Raw genomic sequence first — 17,111 nt, forward strand, 5'->3', positions numbered from 1 at the left:
CTCACCCTACGCAAGAAAAGAGAACAGACTTTGCTGGTGACCTAAATATATCTCGCCTGATCGAGCACGATCGAGCTCTGAGTGAGCAGCTGTGCAATGGTCATCTTTACCAAAGGGGAGATGCTGCTTTTTCCAGTGTCACGCCCATGCTCTCAGGGCTGGAGGGAGGAGGGCTGCTTTTTGTTTTTACAGGCAAAAGGAAAGGCCCAGCCCTCAGAGCTTCTGCCAATGCAGATCCCAGCAGGTGCAAAATAAAGGCTCTCCCCCACCTTGCCAGCTGCAGATTGATCAGAAGACTGCTAGTCTAGTGTGTTGGGCCACTTTCTCTCTTCTGTGTATCGTCCCCTCTTATTACATAAACAGCATAAGAGGAATAAAGGAAGGAAGGAAGGAAGGAAGGAACAGTGTATCGCAAGCACCTTCCACCCTGATGTCAATGGGCCACCAACCTTCGGGATGAGGAGGAGACCTGTGAAGACAGTCAGAGCGTGCCGACTGGGGCATTCATTTGGCTCATACACCGACAAGGCTTTCAGCGGCAGGAACAAACTTCAGGAATAGGCATTCTTGGCCTCGAATCCTAAGGGGGGTGCAAACGCTGAGGACAATTCCGTCAAATGCTCAAAGGACCGTGGCTCGTTGGTCTAGGGGTATGATTCTCGCTTTGGGTGCGAGAGGTCCCGGGTTCAAATCCCGGACGAGCCCAATCAAGGTGGTTAACTTGAGCTCCTTTTTTTTGTTTTTTCAATGTTATTTTCATTGGACAGACTCTCTGGTTTTCTCGGTAAGCAGTAGTCGATGAACAATTCACTTCCTGAACCTCTTTGCGTGCCATGTCCTTGCGACAAGCACTTTGTGTTCTCTGTTAGCTCTCAGTAACATTCCTTGATTTGCTTGTGAGTTTTGGCCGTCCGATCTCAAAGTGGAAATATGTCCTTCCCTCTGTACGCTGCATAGGCCCTCAGCTGGCATACTTGTATATGTGCGCATGCTTGATAGGACGTATGTTTTAGGCTGGATTGTGTGAGCTTCAGGCGCAAGGCATTTGATTAGTCTTTAAGCAGGTCCACTTGCACTGCCCTTTGCACCTGTTCTCCCAGTCCCTACAAAGGTGAGCAAGCAGCTGTTTCTGTAGTGTAGTGGTTATCACGTTCGCCTCACACGCGAAAGGTCCCCGGTTCGAGACCGGGCAGAAACACTCTCTGCTGGCATTTTACACAAAATAGTTTTTTTCCCCTTTTGTCACACACAAATGTAAAGTATGAACTTATTTGCGTTCCCATGGAAATAGCATATGCTCTCAAGAGCTTGAGAAATACACTGGGAAGGCAAGCATCCTCACATGTATTCTGTATATGGGGCCAATAAAAAAATGCACGCGCTTGCATTTTGTGTATGTAATGTTGCAGAGCACAGAGAGGATTTATTTTCCCTACTGCTGGGTATTTGGGTCTCTGGGATCACAGTTGGGTCCGCTCCGTCCTCTGAAATGGTCCATATTAGTTACATAGGTTAGTGTACCAAAGAAATAATACATTTTCATATACAGCTTCTTCATTTCTGTGTTCTGAGGGATTACCAGTTGTAAGAAATGCACTTGCCGGTACAGTGATTCCCTGGCTTTCTCTGGCCCGAGAAAGCTTTTCCTCTGAAGTGGGAACAGAAGTTGGACTGCTTCTGCTGAACTTCCTGAAAGCAGAGCTGGCGGGAGGAGGGACTTTTTGAGTGCTGGGAAAATTTGAGCTGGAAATTTGCATCGGCTGGACAGAGATTGCTTGGAGCAGCCAAAATATAATAACGGCCATGGCGCTCAAGTAAAGCAGAAAGCTTTTAGTATACACCTTTTGCACTCTTGTCAACGAAGCTGGGCTCTGTGAATGCTCACCCTACGCAAGAAAAGAGAACAGACTTTGCTGGTGACCTAAATATATCTCGCCTGATCGAGCACAATCGAGCTCTGAGTGAGCAGCTGTGCAATGGTCATCTTTACCAAAGGGGAGATGCTGCTTTTTCCAGTGTCACGCCCATGCTCTCAGGGCTGGAGGGAGGAGGGCTGCTTTTTGTTTTTACAGGCAAAAGGAAAGGCCCAGCCCTCAGAGCTTCTGCCAATGCAGATCCCAGCAGGTGCAAAATAAAGGCTCTCCCCCACCTTGCCAGCTGCAGATTGATCAGAAGACTGCTAGTCTAGTGTGTTGGGCCACTTTCTCTCTTCTGTGTATCGTCCCCTCTTATTACATAAACAGCATAAGAGGAATAAAGGAAGGAAGGAAGGAAGGAAGGAACAGTGTATCGCAAGCACCTTCCACCCTGATGTCAATGGGCCACCAACCTTCGGGATGAGGAGGAGACCTGTGAAGACAGTCAGAGCGTGCCGACTGGGGCATTCATTTGGCTCATACACCGACAAGGCTTTCAGCGGCAGGAACAAACTTCAGGAATAGGCATTCTTGGCCTCGAATCCTAAGGGGGGTGCAAACGCTGAGGACAATTCCGTCAAATGCTCAAAGGACCGTGGCTCGTTGGTCTAGGGGTATGATTCTCGCTTTGGGTGCGAGAGGTCCCGGGTTCAAATCCCGGACGAGCCCAATCAAGGTGGTTAACTTGAGCTCCTTTTTTTTGTTTTTTCAATGTTATTTTCATTGGACAGACTCTCTGGTTTTCTCGGTAAGCAGTAGTCGATGAACAATTCACTTCCTGAACCTCTTTGCGTGCCATGTCCTTGCGACAAGCACTTTGTGTTCTCTGTTAGCTCTCAGTAACATTCCTTGATTTGCTTGTGAGTTTTGGCCGTCCGATCTCAAAGTGGAAATATGTCCTTCCCTCTGTACGCTGCATAGGCCCTCAGCTGGCATACTTGTATATGTGCGCATGCTTGATAGGACGTATGTTTTAGGCTGGATTGTGTGAGCTTCAGGCGCAAGGCATTTGATTAGTCTTTAAGCAGGTCCACTTGCACTGCCCTTTGCACCTGTTCTCCCAGTCCCTACAAAGGTGAGCAAGCAGCTGTTTCTGTAGTGTAGTGGTTATCACGTTCGCCTCACACGCGAAAGGTCCCCGGTTCGAGACCGGGCAGAAACACTCTCTGCTGGCATTTTACACAAAATAGTTTTTTTCCCCTTTTGTCACACACAAATGTAAAGTATGAACTTATTTGCGTTCCCATGGAAATAGCATATGCTCTCAAGAGCTTGAGAAATACACTGGGAAGGCAAGCATCCTCACATGTATTCTGTATATGGGGCCAATAAAAAAATGCACGCGCTTGCATTTTGTGTATGTAATGTTGCAGAGCACAGAGAGGATTTATTTTCCCTACTGCTGGGTATTTGGGTCTCTGGGATCACAGTTGGGTCCGCTCCGTCCTCTGAAATGGTCCATATTAGTTACATAGGTTAGTGTACCAAAGAAATAATACATTTTCATATACAGCTTCTTCATTTCTGTGTTCTGAGGGATTACCAGTTGTAAGAAATGCACTTGCCGGTACAGTGATTCCCTGGCTTTCTCTGGCCCGAGAAAGCTTTTCCTCTGAAGTGGGAACAGAAGTTGGACTGCTTCTGCTGAACTTCCTGAAAGCAGAGCTGGCGGGAGGAGGGACTTTTTGAGTGCTGGGAAAATTTGAGCTGGAAATTTGCATCGGCTGGACAGAGATTGCTTGGAGCAGCCAAAATATAATAACGGCCATGGCACTCAAGTAAAGCAGAAAGCTTTTAGTATACACCTTTTGCACTCTTGTCAACGAAGCTGGGCTCTGTGAATGCTCACCCTACGCAAGAAAAGAGAACAGACTTTGCTGGTGACCTAAATATATCTCGCCTGATCGAGCACGATCGAGCTCTGAGTGAGCAGCTGTGCAATGGTCATCTTTACCAAAGGGGAGATGCTGCTTTTTCCAGTGTCACGCCCATGCTCTCAGGGCTGGAGGGAGGAGGGCTGCTTTTTGTTTTTACAGGCAAAAGGAAAGGCCCAGCCCTCAGAGCTTCTGCCAATGCAGATCCCAGCAGGTGCAAAATAAAGGCTCTCCCCCACCTTGCCAGCTGCAGATTGATCAGAAGACTGCTAGTCTAGTGTGTTGGGCCACTTTCTCTCTTCTGTGTATCGTCCCCTCTTATTACATAAACAGCATAAGAGGAATAAAGGAAGGAAGGAAGGAAGGAAGGAACAGTGTATCGCAAGCACCTTCCACCCTGATGTCAATGGGCCACCAACCTTCGGGATGAGGAGGAGACCTGTGAAGACAGTCAGAGCGTGCCGACTGGGGCATTCATTTGGCTCATACACCGACAAGGCTTTCAGCGGCAGGAACAAACTTCAGGAATAGGCATTCTTGGCCTCGAATCCTAAGGGGGGTGCAAACGCTGAGGACAATTCCGTCAAATGCTCAAAGGACCGTGGCTCGTTGGTCTAGGGGTATGATTCTCGCTTTGGGTGCGAGAGGTCCCGGGTTCAAATCCCGGACGAGCCCAATCAAGGTGGTTAACTTGAGCTCCTTTTTTTTGTTTTTTCAATGTTATTTTCATTGGACAGACTCTCTGGTTTTCTCGGTAAGCAGTAGTCGATGAACAATTCACTTCCTGAACCTCTTTGCGTGCCATGTCCTTGCGACAAGCACTTTGTGTTCTCTGTTAGCTCTCAGTAACATTCCTTGATTTGCTTGTGAGTTTTGGCCGTCCGATCTCAAAGTGGAAATATGTCCTTCCCTCTGTACGCTGCATAGGCCCTCAGCTGGCATACTTGTATATGTGCGCATGCTTGATAGGACGTATGTTTTAGGCTGGATTGTGTGAGCTTCAGGCGCAAGGCATTTGATTAGTCTTTAAGCAGGTCCACTTGCACTGCCCTTTGCACCTGTTCTCCCAGTCCCTACAAAGGTGAACAAGCAGCTGTTTCTGTAGTGTAGTGGTTATCACGTTCGCCTCACACGCGAAAGGTCCCCGGTTCGAGACCGGGCAGAAACACTCTCTGCTGGCATTTTACACAAAATAGTTTTTTTCCCCTTTTGTCACACACAAATGTAAAGTATGAACTTATTTGCGTTCCCATGGAAATAGCATATGCTCTCAAGAGCTTGAGAAATACACTGGGAAGGCAAGCATCCTCACATGTATTCTGTATATGGGGCCAATAAAAAAATGCACGCGCTTGCATTTTGTGTATGTAATGTTGCAGAGCACAGAGAGGATTTATTTTCCCTACTGCTGGGTATTTGGGTCTCTGGGATCACAGTTGGGTCCGCTCCGTCCTCTGAAATGGTCCATATTAGTTACATAGGTTAGTGTACCAAAGAAATAATACATTTTCATATACAGCTTCTTCATTTCTGTGTTCTGAGGGATTACCAGTTGTAAGAAATGCACTTGCCGGTACAGTGATTCCCTGGCTTTCTCTGGCCCGAGAAAGCTTTTCCTCTGAAGTGGGAACAGAAGTTGGACTGCTTCTGCTGAACTTCCTGAAAGCAGAGCTGGCGGGAGGAGGGACTTTTTGAGTGCTGGGAAAATTTGAGCTGGAAATTTGCATCGGCTGGACAGAGATTGCTTGGAGCAGCCAAAATATAATAACGGCCATGGCGCTCAAGTAAAGCAGAAAGCTTTTAGTATACACCTTTTGCACTCTTGTCAACGAAGCTGGGCTCTGTGAATGCTCACCCTACGCAAGAAAAGAGAACAGACTTTGCTGGTGACCTAAATATATCTCGCCTGATCGAGCACGATCGAGCTCTGAGTGAGCAGCTGTGCAATGGTCATCTTTACCAAAGGGGAGATGCTGCTTTTTCCAGTGTCACGCCCATGCTCTCAGGGCTGGAGGGAGGAGGGCTGCTTTTTGTTTTTACAGGCAAAAGGAAAGGCCCAGCCCTCAGAGCTTCTGCCAATGCAGATCCCAGCAGGTGCAAAATAAAGGCTCTCCCCCACCTTGCCAGCTGCAGATTGATCAGAAGACTGCTAGTCTAGTGTGTTGGGCCACTTTCTCTCTTCTGTGTATCGTCCCCTCTTATTACATAAACAGCATAAGAGGAATAAAGGAAGGAAGGAAGGAAGGAAGGAACAGTGTATCGCAAGCACCTTCCACCCTGATGTCAATGGGCCACCAACCTTCGGGATGAGGAGGAGACCTGTGAAGACAGTCAGAGCGTGCCGACTGGGGCATTCATTTGGCTCATACACCGACAAGGCTTTCAGCGGCAGGAACAAACTTCAGGAATAGGCATTCTTGGCCTCGAATCCTAAGGGGGGTGCAAACGCTGAGGACAATTCCGTCAAATGCTCAAAGGACCGTGGCTCGTTGGTCTAGGGGTATGATTCTCGCTTTGGGTGCGAGAGGTCCCGGGTTCAAATCCCGGACGAGCCCAATCAAGGTGGTTAACTTGAGCTCCTTTTTTTTGTTTTTTCAATGTTATTTTCATTGGACAGACTCTCTGGTTTTCTCGGTAAGCAGTAGTCGATGAACAATTCACTTCCTGAACCTCTTTGCGTGCCATGTCCTTGCGACAAGCACTTTGTGTTCTCTGTTAGCTCTCAGTAACATTCCTTGATTTGCTTGTGAGTTTTGGCCGTCCGATCTCAAAGTGGAAATATGTCCTTCCCTCTGTACGCTGCATAGGCCCTCAGCTGGCATACTTGTATATGTGCGCATGCTTGATAGGACGTATGTTTTAGGCTGGATTGTGTGAGCTTCAGGCGCAAGGCATTTGATTAGTCTTTAAGCAGGTCCACTTGCACTGCCCTTTGCACCTGTTCTCCCAGTCCCTACAAAGGTGAGCAAGCAGCTGTTTCTGTAGTGTAGTGGTTATCACGTTCGCCTCACACGCGAAAGGTCCCCGGTTCGAGACCGGGCAGAAACACTCTCTGCTGGCATTTTACACAAAATAGTTTTTTTCCCCTTTTGTCACACACAAATGTAAAGTATGAACTTATTTGCGTTCCCATGGAAATAGCATATGCTCTCAAGAGCTTGAGAAATACACTGGGAAGGCAAGCATCCTCACATGTATTCTGTATATGGGGCCAATAAAAAAATGCACGCGCTTGCATTTTGTGTATGTAATGTTGCAGAGCACAGAGAGGATTTATTTTCCCTACTGCTGGGTATTTGGGTCTCTGGGATCACAGTTGGGTCCGCTCCGTCCTCTGAAATGGTCCATATTAGTTACATAGGTTAGTGTACCAAAGAAATAATACATTTTCATATACAGCTTCTTCATTTCTGTGTTCTGAGGGATTACCAGTTGTAAGAAATGCACTTGCCGGTACAGTGATTCCCTGGCTTTCTCTGGCCCGAGAAAGCTTTTCCTCTGAAGTGGGAACAGAAGTTGGACTGCTTCTGCTGAACTTCCTGAAAGCAGAGCTGGCGGGAGGAGGGACTTTTTGAGTGCTGGGAAAATTTGAGCTGGAAATTTGCATCGGCTGGACAGAGATTGCTTGGAGCAGCCAAAATATAATAACGGCCATGGCGCTCAAGTAAAGCAGAAAGCTTTTAGTATACACCTTTTGCACTCTTGTCAACGAAGCTGGGCTCTGTGAATGCTCACCCTACGCAAGAAAAGAGAACAGACTTTGCTGGTGACCTAAATATATCTCGCCTGATCGAGCACAATCGAGCTCTGAGTGAGCAGCTGTGCAATGGTCATCTTTACCAAAGGGGAGATGCTGCTTTTTCCAGTGTCACGCCCATGCTCTCAGGGCTGGAGGGAGGAGGGCTGCTTTTTGTTTTTACAGGCAAAAGGAAAGGCCCAGCCCTCAGAGCTTCTGCCAATGCAGATCCCAGCAGGTGCAAAATAAAGGCTCTCCCCCACCTTGCCAGCTGCAGATTGATCAGAAGACTGCTAGTCTAGTGTGTTGGGCCACTTTCTCTCTTCTGTGTATCGTCCCCTCTTATTACATAAACAGCATAAGAGGAATAAAGGAAGGAAGGAAGGAAGGAAGGAACAGTGTATCGCAAGCACCTTCCACCCTGATGTCAATGGGCCACCAACCTTCGGGATGAGGAGGAGACCTGTGAAGACAGTCAGAGCGTGCCGACTGGGGCATTCATTTGGCTCATACACCGACAAGGCTTTCAGCGGCAGGAACAAACTTCAGGAATAGGCATTCTTGGCCTCGAATCCTAAGGGGGGTGCAAACGCTGAGGACAATTCCGTCAAATGCTCAAAGGACCGTGGCTCGTTGGTCTAGGGGTATGATTCTCGCTTTGGGTGCGAGAGGTCCCGGGTTCAAATCCCGGACGAGCCCAATCAAGGTGGTTAACTTGAGCTCCTTTTTTTTGTTTTTTCAATGTTATTTTCATTGGACAGACTCTCTGGTTTTCTCGGTAAGCAGTAGTCGATGAACAATTCACTTCCTGAACCTCTTTGCGTGCCATGTCCTTGCGACAAGCACTTTGTGTTCTCTGTTAGCTCTCAGTAACATTCCTTGATTTGCTTGTGAGTTTTGGCCGTCCGATCTCAAAGTGGAAATATGTCCTTCCCTCTGTACGCTGCATAGGCCCTCAGCTGGCATACTTGTATATGTGCGCATGCTTGATAGGACGTATGTTTTAGGCTGGATTGTGTGAGCTTCAGGCGCAAGGCATTTGATTAGTCTTTAAGCAGGTCCACTTGCACTGCCCTTTGCACCTGTTCTCCCAGTCCCTACAAAGGTGAGCAAGCAGCTGTTTCTGTAGTGTAGTGGTTATCACGTTCGCCTCACACGCGAAAGGTCCCCGGTTCGAGACCGGGCAGAAACACTCTCTGCTGGCATTTTACACAAAATAGTTTTTTTCCCCTTTTGTCACACACAAATGTAAAGTATGAACTTATTTGCGTTCCCATGGAAATAGCATATGCTCTCAAGAGCTTGAGAAATACACTGGGAAGGCAAGCATCCTCACATGTATTCTGTATATGGGGCCAATAAAAAAATGCACGCGCTTGCATTTTGTGTATGTAATGTTGCAGAGCACAGAGAGGATTTATTTTCCCTACTGCTGGGTATTTGGGTCTCTGGGATCACAGTTGGGTCCGCTCCGTCCTCTGAAATGGTCCATATTAGTTACATAGGTTAGTGTACCAAAGAAATAATACATTTTCATATACAGCTTCTTCATTTCTGTGTTCTGAGGGATTACCAGTTGTAAGAAATGCACTTGCCGGTACAGTGATTCCCTGGCTTTCTCTGGCCCGAGAAAGCTTTTCCTCTGAAGTGGGAACAGAAGTTGGACTGCTTCTGCTGAACTTCCTGAAAGCAGAGCTGGCGGGAGGAGGGACTTTTTGAGTGCTGGGAAAATTTGAGCTGGAAATTTGCATCGGCTGGACAGAGATTGCTTGGAGCAGCCAAAATATAATAACGGCCATGGCGCTCAAGTAAAGCAGAAAGCTTTTAGTATACACCTTTTGCACTCTTGTCAACGAAGCTGGGCTCTGTGAATGCTCACCCTACGCAAGAAAAGAGAACAGACTTTGCTGGTGACCTAAATATATCTCGCCTGATCGAGCCTGATCGAGCACGATCGAGCTCTGAGTGAGCAGCTGTGCAATGGTCATCTTTACCAAAGGGGAGATGCTGCTTTTTCCAGTGTCACGCCCATGCTCTCAGGGCTGGAGGGAGGAGGGCTGCTTTTTGTTTTTACAGGCAAAAGGAAAGGCCCAGCCCTCAGAGCTTCTGCCAATGCAGATCCCAGCAGGTGCAAAATAAAGGCTCTCCCCCACCTTGCCAGCTGCAGATTGATCAGAAGACTGCTAGTCTAGTGTGTTGGGCCACTTTCTCTCTTCTGTGTATCGTCCCCTCTTATTACATAAACAGCATAAGAGGAATAAAGGAAGGAAGGAAGGAAGGAAGGAACAGTGTATCGCAAGCACCTTCCACCCTGATGTCAATGGGCCACCAACCTTCGGGATGAGGAGGAGACCTGTGAAGACAGTCAGAGCGTGCCGACTGGGGCATTCATTTGGCTCATACACCGACAAGGCTTTCAGCGGCAGGAACAAACTTCAGGAATAGGCATTCTTGGCCTCGAATCCTAAGGGGGGTGCAAACGCTGAGGACAATTCCGTCAAATGCTCAAAGGACCGTGGCTCGTTGGTCTAGGGGTATGATTCTCGCTTTGGGTGCGAGAGGTCCCGGGTTCAAATCCCGGACGAGCCCAATCAAGGTGGTTAACTTGAGCTCCTTTTTTTTGTTTTTTCAATGTTATTTTCATTGGACAGACTCTCTGGTTTTCTCGGTAAGCAGTAGTCGATGAACAATTCACTTCCTGAACCTCTTTGCGTGCCATGTCCTTGCGACAAGCACTTTGTGTTCTCTGTTAGCTCTCAGTAACATTCCTTGATTTGCTTGTGAGTTTTGGCCGTCCGATCTCAAAGTGGAAATATGTCCTTCCCTCTGTACGCTGCATAGGCCCTCAGCTGGCATACTTGTATATGTGCGCATGCTTGATAGGACGTATGTTTTAGGCTGGATTGTGTGAGCTTCAGGCGCAAGGCATTTGATTAGTCTTTAAGCAGGTCCACTTGCACTGCCCTTTGCACCTGTTCTCCCAGTCCCTACAAAGGTGAGCAAGCAGCTGTTTCTGTAGTGTAGTGGTTATCACGTTCCCCTCACACGCGAAAGGTCCCCGGTTCGAGACCGGGCAGAAACACTCTCTGCTGGCATTTTACACAAAATAGTTTTTTTCCCCTTTTGTCACACACAAATGTAAAGTATGAACTTATTTGCGTTCCCATGGAAATAGCATATGCTCTCAAGAGCTTGAGAAATACACTGGGAAGGCAAGCATCCTCACATGTATTCTGTATATGGGGCCAATAAAAAAATGCACGCGCTTGCATTTTGTGTATGTAATGTTGCAGAGCACAGAGAGGATTTATTTTCCCTACTGCTGGGTATTTGGGTCTCTGGGATCACAGTTGGGTCCGCTCCGTCCTCTGAAATGGTCCATATTAGTTACATAGGTTAGTGTACCAAAGAAATAATACATTTTCATATACAGCTTCTTCATTTCTGTGTTCTGAGGGATTACCAGTTGTAAGAAATGCACTTGCCGGTACAGTGATTCCCTGGCTTTCTCTGGCCCGAGAAAGCTTTTCCTCTGAAGTGGGAACAGAAGTTGGACTGCTTCTGCTGAACTTCCTGAAAGCAGAGCTGGCGGGAGGAGGGACTTTTTGAGTGCTGGGAAAATTTGAGCTGGAAATTTGCATCGGCTGGACAGAGATTGCTTGGAGCAGCCAAAATATAATAACGGCCATGGCGCTCAAGTAAAGCAGAAAGCTTTTAGTATACACCTTTTGCACTCTTGTCAACGAAGCTGGGCTCTGTGAATGCTCACCCTACGCAAGAAAAGAGAACAGACTTTGCTGGTGACCTAAATATATCTCGCCTGATCGAGCACGATCGAGCTCTGAGTGAGCAGCTGTGCAATGGTCATCTTTACCAAAGGGGAGATGCTGCTTTTTCCAGTGTCACGCCCATGCTCTCAGGGCTGGAGGGAGGAGGGCTGCTTTTTGTTTTTACAGGCAAAAGGAAAGGCCCAGCCCTCAGAGCTTCTGCCAATGCAGATCCCAGCAGGTGCAAAATAAAGGCTCTCCCCCACCTTGCCAGCTGCAGATTGATCAGAAGACTGCTAGTCTAGTGTGTTGGGCCACTTTCTCTCTTCTGTGTATCGTCCCCTCTTATTACATAAACAGCATAAGAGGAATAAAGGAAGGAAGGAAGGAAGGAAGGAACAGTGTATCGCAAGCACCTTCCACCCTGATGTCAATGGGCCACCAACCTTCGGGATGAGGAGGAGACCTGTGAAGACAGTCAGAGCGTGCCGACTGGGGCATTCATTTGGCTCATACACCGACAAGGCTTTCAGCGGCAGGAACAAACTTCAGGAATAGGCATTCTTGGCCTCGAATCCTAAGGGGGGTGCAAACGCTGAGGACAATTCCGTCAAATGCTCAAAGGACCGTGGCTCGTTGGTCTAGGGGTATGATTCTCGCTTTGGGTGCGAGAGGTCCCGGGTTCAAATCCCGGACGAGCCCAATCAAGGTGGTTAACTTGAGCTCCTTTTTTTTGTTTTTTCAATGTTATTTTCATTGGACAGACTCTCTGGTTTTCTCGGTAAGCAGTAGTCGATGAACAATTCACTTCCTGAACCTCTTTGCGTGCCATGTCCTTGCGACAAGCACTTTGTGTTCTCTGTTAGCTCTCAGTAACATTCCTTGATTTGCTTGTGAGTTTTGGCCGTCCGATCTCAAAGTGGAAATATGTCCTTCCCTCTGTACGCTGCATAGGCCCTCAGCTGGCATACTTGTATATGTGCGCATGCTTGATAGGACGTATGTTTTAGGCTGGATTGTGTGAGCTTCAGGCGCAAGGCATTTGATTAGTCTTTAAGCAGGTCCACTTGCACTGCCCTTTGCACCTGTTCTCCCAGTCCCTACAAAGGTGAGCAAGCAGCTGTTTCTGTAGTGTAGTGGTTATCACGTTCGCCTCACACGCGAAAGGTCCCCGGTTCGAGACCGGGCAGAAACACTCTCTGCTGGCATTTTACACAAAATAGTTTTTTTCCCCTTTTGTCACACACAAATGTAAAGTATGAACTTATTTGCGTTCCCATGGAAATAGCATATGCTCTCAAGAGCTTGAGAAATACACTGGGAAGGCAAGCATCCTCACATGTATTCTGTATATGGGGCCAATAAAAAAATGCACGCGCTTGCATTTTGTGTATGTAATGTTGCAGAGCACAGAGAGGATTTATTTTCCCTACTGCTGGGTATTTGGGTCTCTGGGATCACAGTTGGGTCCGCTCCGTCCTCTGAAATGGTCCATATTAGTTACATAGGTTAGTGTACCAAAGAAATAATACATTTTCATATACAGCTTCTTCATTTCTGTGTTCTGAGGGATTACCAGTTGTAAGAAATGCACTTGCCGGTACAGTGATTCCCTGGCTTTCTCTGGCCCGAGAAAGCTTTTCCTCTGAAGTGGGAACAGAAGTTGGACTGCTTCTGCTGAACTTCCTGAAAGCAGAGCTGGCGGGAGGAGGGACTTTTTGAGTGCTGGGAAAATTTGAGCTGGAAATTTGCATCGGCTGGACAGAGATTGCTTGGAGCAGCCAAAATATAATAACGGCCATGGCGCTCAAGTAAAGCAGAAAGCTTTTAGTATACACCTTTTGCACTCTTGTCAACGAAGCTGGGCTCTGTGAATGCTCACCCTACGCAAGAAAAGAGAACAGACTTTGCTGGTGACCTAAATATATCTCGCCTGATCGAGCACGATCGAGCTCTGAGTGAGCAGCTGTGCAATGGTCATCTTTACCAAAGGGGAGATGCTGCTTTTTCCAGTGTCACGCCCATGCTCTCAGGGCTGGAGGGAGGAGGGCTGCTTTTTGTTTTTACAGGCAAAAGGAAAGGCCCAGCCCTCAGAGCTTCTGCCAATGCAGATCCCAGCAGGTGCAAAATAAAGGCTCTCCCCCACCTTGCCAGCTGCAGATTGATCAGAAGACTGCTAGTCTAGTGTGTTGGGCCACTTTCTCTCTTCTGTGTATCGTCCCCTCTTATTACATAAACAGCATAAGAGGAATAAAGGAAGGAAGGAAGGAAGGAAGGAACAGTGTATCGCAAGCACCTTCCACCCTGATGTCAATGGGCCACCAACCTTCGGGATGAGGAGGAGACCTGTGAAGACAGTCAGAGCGTGCCGACTGGGGCATTCATTTGGCTCATACACCGACAAGGCTTTCAGCGGCAGGAACAAACTTCAGGAATAGGCATTCTTGGCCTCGAATCCTAAGGGGGGTGCAAACGCTGAGGACAATTCCGTCAAATGCTCAAAGGACCGTGGCTCGTTGGTCTAGGGGTATGATTCTCGCTTTGGGTGCGAGAGGTCCCGGGTTCAAATCCCGGACGAGCCCAATCAAGGTGGTTAACTTGAGCTCCTTTTTTTTGTTTTTTCAATGTTATTTTCATTGGACAGACTCTCTGGTTTTCTCGGTAAGCAGTAGTCGATGAACAATTCACTTCCTGAACCTCTTTGCGTGCCATGTCCTTGCGACAAGCACTTTGTGTTCTCTGTTAGCTCTCAGTAACATTCCTTGATTTGCTTGTGAGTTTTGGCCGTCCGATCTCAAAGTGGAAATATGTCCTTCCCTCTGTACGCTGCATAGGCCCTCAGCTGGCATACTTGTATATGTGCGCATGCTTGATAGGACGTATGTTTTAGGCTGGATTGTGTGAGCTTCAGGCGCAAGGCATTTGATTAGTCTTTAAGCAGGTCCACTTGCACTGCCCTTTGCACCTGTTCTCCCAGTCCCTACAAAGGTGAGCAAGCAGCTGTTTCTGTAGTGTAGTGGTTATCACGTTCGCGAAAGGTCCCCGGTTCGAGACCGGGCAGAAACACTCTCTGCTGGCATTTTACACAAAATAGTTTTTTTCCCCTTTTGTCACACACAAATGTAAAGTATGAACTTATTTGCGTTCCCATGGAAATAGCATATGCTCTCAAGAGCTTGAGAAATACACTGGGAAGGCAAGCATCCTCACATGTATTCTGTATATGGGGCCAATAAAAAAATGCACGCGCTTGCATTTTGTGTATGTAATGTTGCAGAGCACAGAGAGGATTTATTTTCCCTACTGCTGGGTATTTGGGTCTCTGGGATCACAGTTGGGTCCGCTCCGTCCTCTGAAATGGTCCATATTAGTTACATAGGTTAGTGTACCAAAGAAATAATACATTTTCATATACAGCTTCTTCATTTCTGTGTTCTGAGGGATTACCAGTTGTAAGAAATGCACTTGCCGGTACAGTGATTCCCTGGCTTTCTCTGGCCCGAGAAAGCTTTTCCTCTGAAGTGGGAACAGAAGTTGGACTGCTTCTGCTGAACTTCCTGAAAGCAGAGCTGGCGGGAGGAGGGACTTTTTGAGTGCTGGGAAAATTTGAGCTGGAAATTTGCATCGGCTGGACAGAGATTGCTTGGAGCAGCCAAAATATAATAACGGCCATGGCGCTCAAGTAAAGCAGAAAGCTTTTAGTATACACCTTTTGCACTCTTGTCAACGAAGCTGGGCTCTGTGAATGCTCACCCTACGCAAGAAAAGAGAACAGACTTTGCTGGTGACCTAAATATATCTCGCCTGATCGAGCACAATCGAGCTCTGAGTGAGCAGCTGTGCAATGGTCATCTTTACCAAAGGGGAGATGCTGCTTTTTCCAGTGTCACGCCCATGCTCTCAGGGCTGGAGGGAGGAGGGCTGCTTTTTGTTTTTACAGGCAAAAGGAAAGGCCCAGCCCTCAGAGCTTCTGCCAATGCAGATCCCAGCAGGTGCAAAATAAAGGCTCTCCCCCACCTTGCCAGCTGCAGATTGATCAGAAGACTGCTAGTCTAGTGTGTTGGGCCACTTTCTCTCTTCTGTGTATCGTCCCCTCTTATTACATAAACAGCATAAGAGGAATAAAGGAAGGAAGGAAGGAAGGAAGGAACAGTGTATCGCAAGCACCTTCCACCCTGATGTCAATGGGCCACCAACCTTCGGGATGAGGAGGAGACCTGTGAAGACAGTCAGAGCGTGCCGACTGGGGCATTCATTTGGCTCATACACCGACAAGGCTTTCAGCGGCAGGAACAAACTTCAGGAATAGGCATTCTTGGCCTCGAATCCTAAGGGGGGTGCAAACGCTGAGGACAATTCCGTCAAATGCTCAAAGGACCGTGGCTCGTTGGTCTAGGGGTATGATTCTCGCTTTGGGTGCGAGAGGTCCCGGGTTCAAATCCCGGACGAGCCCAATCAAGGTGGTTAACTTGAGCTCCTTTTTTTTGTTTTTTCAATGTTATTTTCATTGGACAGACTCTCTGGTTTTCTCGGTAAGCAGTAGTCGATGAACAATTCACTTCCTGAACCTCTTTGCGTGCCATGTCCTTGCGACAAGCACTTTGTGTTCTCTGTTAGCTCTCAGTAACATTCCTTGATTTGCTTGTGAGTTTTGGCCGTCCGATCTCAAAGTGGAAATATGTCCTTCCCTCTGTACGCTGCATAGGCCCTCAGCTGGCATACTTGTATATGTGCGCATGCTTGATAGGACGTATGTTTTAGGCTGGATTGTGTGAGCTTCAGGCGCAAGGCATTTGATTAGTCTTTAAGCAGGTCCACTTGCACTGCCCTTTGCACCTGTTCTCCCAGTCCCTACAAAGGTGAGCAAGCAGCTGTTTCTGTAGTGTAGTGGTTATCACGTTCGCCTCACACGCGAAAGGTCCCCGGTTCGAGACCGGGCAGAAACACTCTCTGCTGGCATTTTACACAAAATAGTTTTTTTCCCCTTTTGTCACACACAAATGTAAAGTATGAACTTATTTGCGTTCCCATGGAAATAGCATATGCTCTCAAGAGCTTGAGAAATACACTGGGAAGGCAAGCATCCTCACATGTATTCTGTATATGGGGCCAATAAAAAAATGCACGCGCTTGCATTTTGTGTATGTAATGTTGCAGAGCACAGAGAGGATTTATTTTCCCTACTGCTGGGTATTTGGGTCTCTGGGATCACAGTTGGGTCCGCTCCGTCCTCTGAAATGGTCCATATTAGTTACATAGGTTAGTGTACCAAAGAAATAATACATTTTCATATACAGCTTCTTCATTTCTGTGTTCTGAGGGATTACCAGTTGTAAGAAATGCACTTGCCGGTACAGTGATTCCCTGGCTTTCTCTGGCCCGAGAAAGCTTTTCCTCTGAAGTGGGAACAGAAGTTGGACTGCTTCTGCTGAACTTCCTGAAAGCAGAGCTGGCGGGAGGAGGGACTTTTTGAGTGCTGGGAAAATTTGAGCTGGAAATTTGCATCGGCTGGACAGAGATTGCTTGGAGCAGCCAAAATATAATAACGGCCATGGCGCTCAAGTAAAGCAGAAAGCTTTTAGTATACACCTTTTGCACTCTTGTCAACGAAGCTGGGCTCTGTGAATGCTCACCCTACGCAAGAAAAGAGAACAGACTTTGCTGGTGACCTAAATATATCTCGCCTGATCGAGCACGATCGAGCTCTGAGTGAGCAGCTGTGCAATGGTCATCTTTACCAAAGGGGAGATGCTGCTTTTTCCAGTGTCACGCCCATGCTCTCAGGGCTGGAGGGAGGAGGGCTGCTTTTTGTTTTTAC

General features: G+C 47.5%; 16 non-coding genes across 16 annotated transcripts; all 16 read left to right on the forward strand.

The window, feature by feature from the left end:
* The first annotated feature begins 633 nt into the window (after positions 1–633).
* Positions 634–705, forward strand: TRNAP-UGG (transfer RNA proline (anticodon UGG)). The gene has a single exon. It is a non-coding gene; the product is annotated as a tRNA-Pro (tRNA).
* Positions 706–1,125: 420 nt separating this feature from the next.
* TRNAV-CAC (transfer RNA valine (anticodon CAC)) lies at positions 1,126–1,198 on the forward strand. Its single transcript has one exon. It is a non-coding gene; the product is annotated as a tRNA-Val (tRNA).
* A 1,315-nt stretch (positions 1,199–2,513) lies between these two features.
* Positions 2,514–2,585, forward strand: TRNAP-UGG (transfer RNA proline (anticodon UGG)). The gene has a single exon. It is a non-coding gene; the product is annotated as a tRNA-Pro (tRNA).
* Positions 2,586–3,005: 420 nt separating this feature from the next.
* Positions 3,006–3,078, forward strand: TRNAV-CAC (transfer RNA valine (anticodon CAC)). Its single transcript has one exon. It is a non-coding gene; the product is annotated as a tRNA-Val (tRNA).
* Positions 3,079–4,393: 1,315 nt separating this feature from the next.
* TRNAP-UGG (transfer RNA proline (anticodon UGG)) lies at positions 4,394–4,465 on the forward strand. The gene has a single exon. It is a non-coding gene; the product is annotated as a tRNA-Pro (tRNA).
* A 420-nt stretch (positions 4,466–4,885) lies between these two features.
* On the forward strand, positions 4,886–4,958 carry TRNAV-CAC (transfer RNA valine (anticodon CAC)). The gene has a single exon. It is a non-coding gene; the product is annotated as a tRNA-Val (tRNA).
* Positions 4,959–6,273: 1,315 nt separating this feature from the next.
* TRNAP-UGG (transfer RNA proline (anticodon UGG)) lies at positions 6,274–6,345 on the forward strand. Its single transcript has one exon. It is a non-coding gene; the product is annotated as a tRNA-Pro (tRNA).
* A 420-nt stretch (positions 6,346–6,765) lies between these two features.
* TRNAV-CAC (transfer RNA valine (anticodon CAC)) lies at positions 6,766–6,838 on the forward strand. Its single transcript has one exon. It is a non-coding gene; the product is annotated as a tRNA-Val (tRNA).
* A 1,315-nt stretch (positions 6,839–8,153) lies between these two features.
* Positions 8,154–8,225, forward strand: TRNAP-UGG (transfer RNA proline (anticodon UGG)). The gene has a single exon. It is a non-coding gene; the product is annotated as a tRNA-Pro (tRNA).
* A 420-nt stretch (positions 8,226–8,645) lies between these two features.
* TRNAV-CAC (transfer RNA valine (anticodon CAC)) lies at positions 8,646–8,718 on the forward strand. Its single transcript has one exon. It is a non-coding gene; the product is annotated as a tRNA-Val (tRNA).
* A 1,325-nt stretch (positions 8,719–10,043) lies between these two features.
* Positions 10,044–10,115, forward strand: TRNAP-UGG (transfer RNA proline (anticodon UGG)). Its single transcript has one exon. It is a non-coding gene; the product is annotated as a tRNA-Pro (tRNA).
* Positions 10,116–11,923: 1,808 nt separating this feature from the next.
* TRNAP-UGG (transfer RNA proline (anticodon UGG)) lies at positions 11,924–11,995 on the forward strand. Its single transcript has one exon. It is a non-coding gene; the product is annotated as a tRNA-Pro (tRNA).
* A 420-nt stretch (positions 11,996–12,415) lies between these two features.
* On the forward strand, positions 12,416–12,488 carry TRNAV-CAC (transfer RNA valine (anticodon CAC)). The gene has a single exon. It is a non-coding gene; the product is annotated as a tRNA-Val (tRNA).
* Positions 12,489–13,803: 1,315 nt separating this feature from the next.
* Positions 13,804–13,875, forward strand: TRNAP-UGG (transfer RNA proline (anticodon UGG)). Its single transcript has one exon. It is a non-coding gene; the product is annotated as a tRNA-Pro (tRNA).
* A 1,799-nt stretch (positions 13,876–15,674) lies between these two features.
* TRNAP-UGG (transfer RNA proline (anticodon UGG)) lies at positions 15,675–15,746 on the forward strand. Its single transcript has one exon. It is a non-coding gene; the product is annotated as a tRNA-Pro (tRNA).
* A 420-nt stretch (positions 15,747–16,166) lies between these two features.
* Positions 16,167–16,239, forward strand: TRNAV-CAC (transfer RNA valine (anticodon CAC)). Its single transcript has one exon. It is a non-coding gene; the product is annotated as a tRNA-Val (tRNA).
* Positions 16,240–17,111: the final 872 nt, after the last annotated feature.

This window comes from Ambystoma mexicanum, chromosome 2q (genome assembly GCF_040938575.1).
Source record: "Ambystoma mexicanum isolate Mex_15411 chromosome 2q, UKY_AmexF1_1, whole genome shotgun sequence".
Classification (NCBI taxonomy): domain Eukaryota; kingdom Metazoa; phylum Chordata; class Amphibia; order Caudata; family Ambystomatidae; genus Ambystoma; species Ambystoma mexicanum.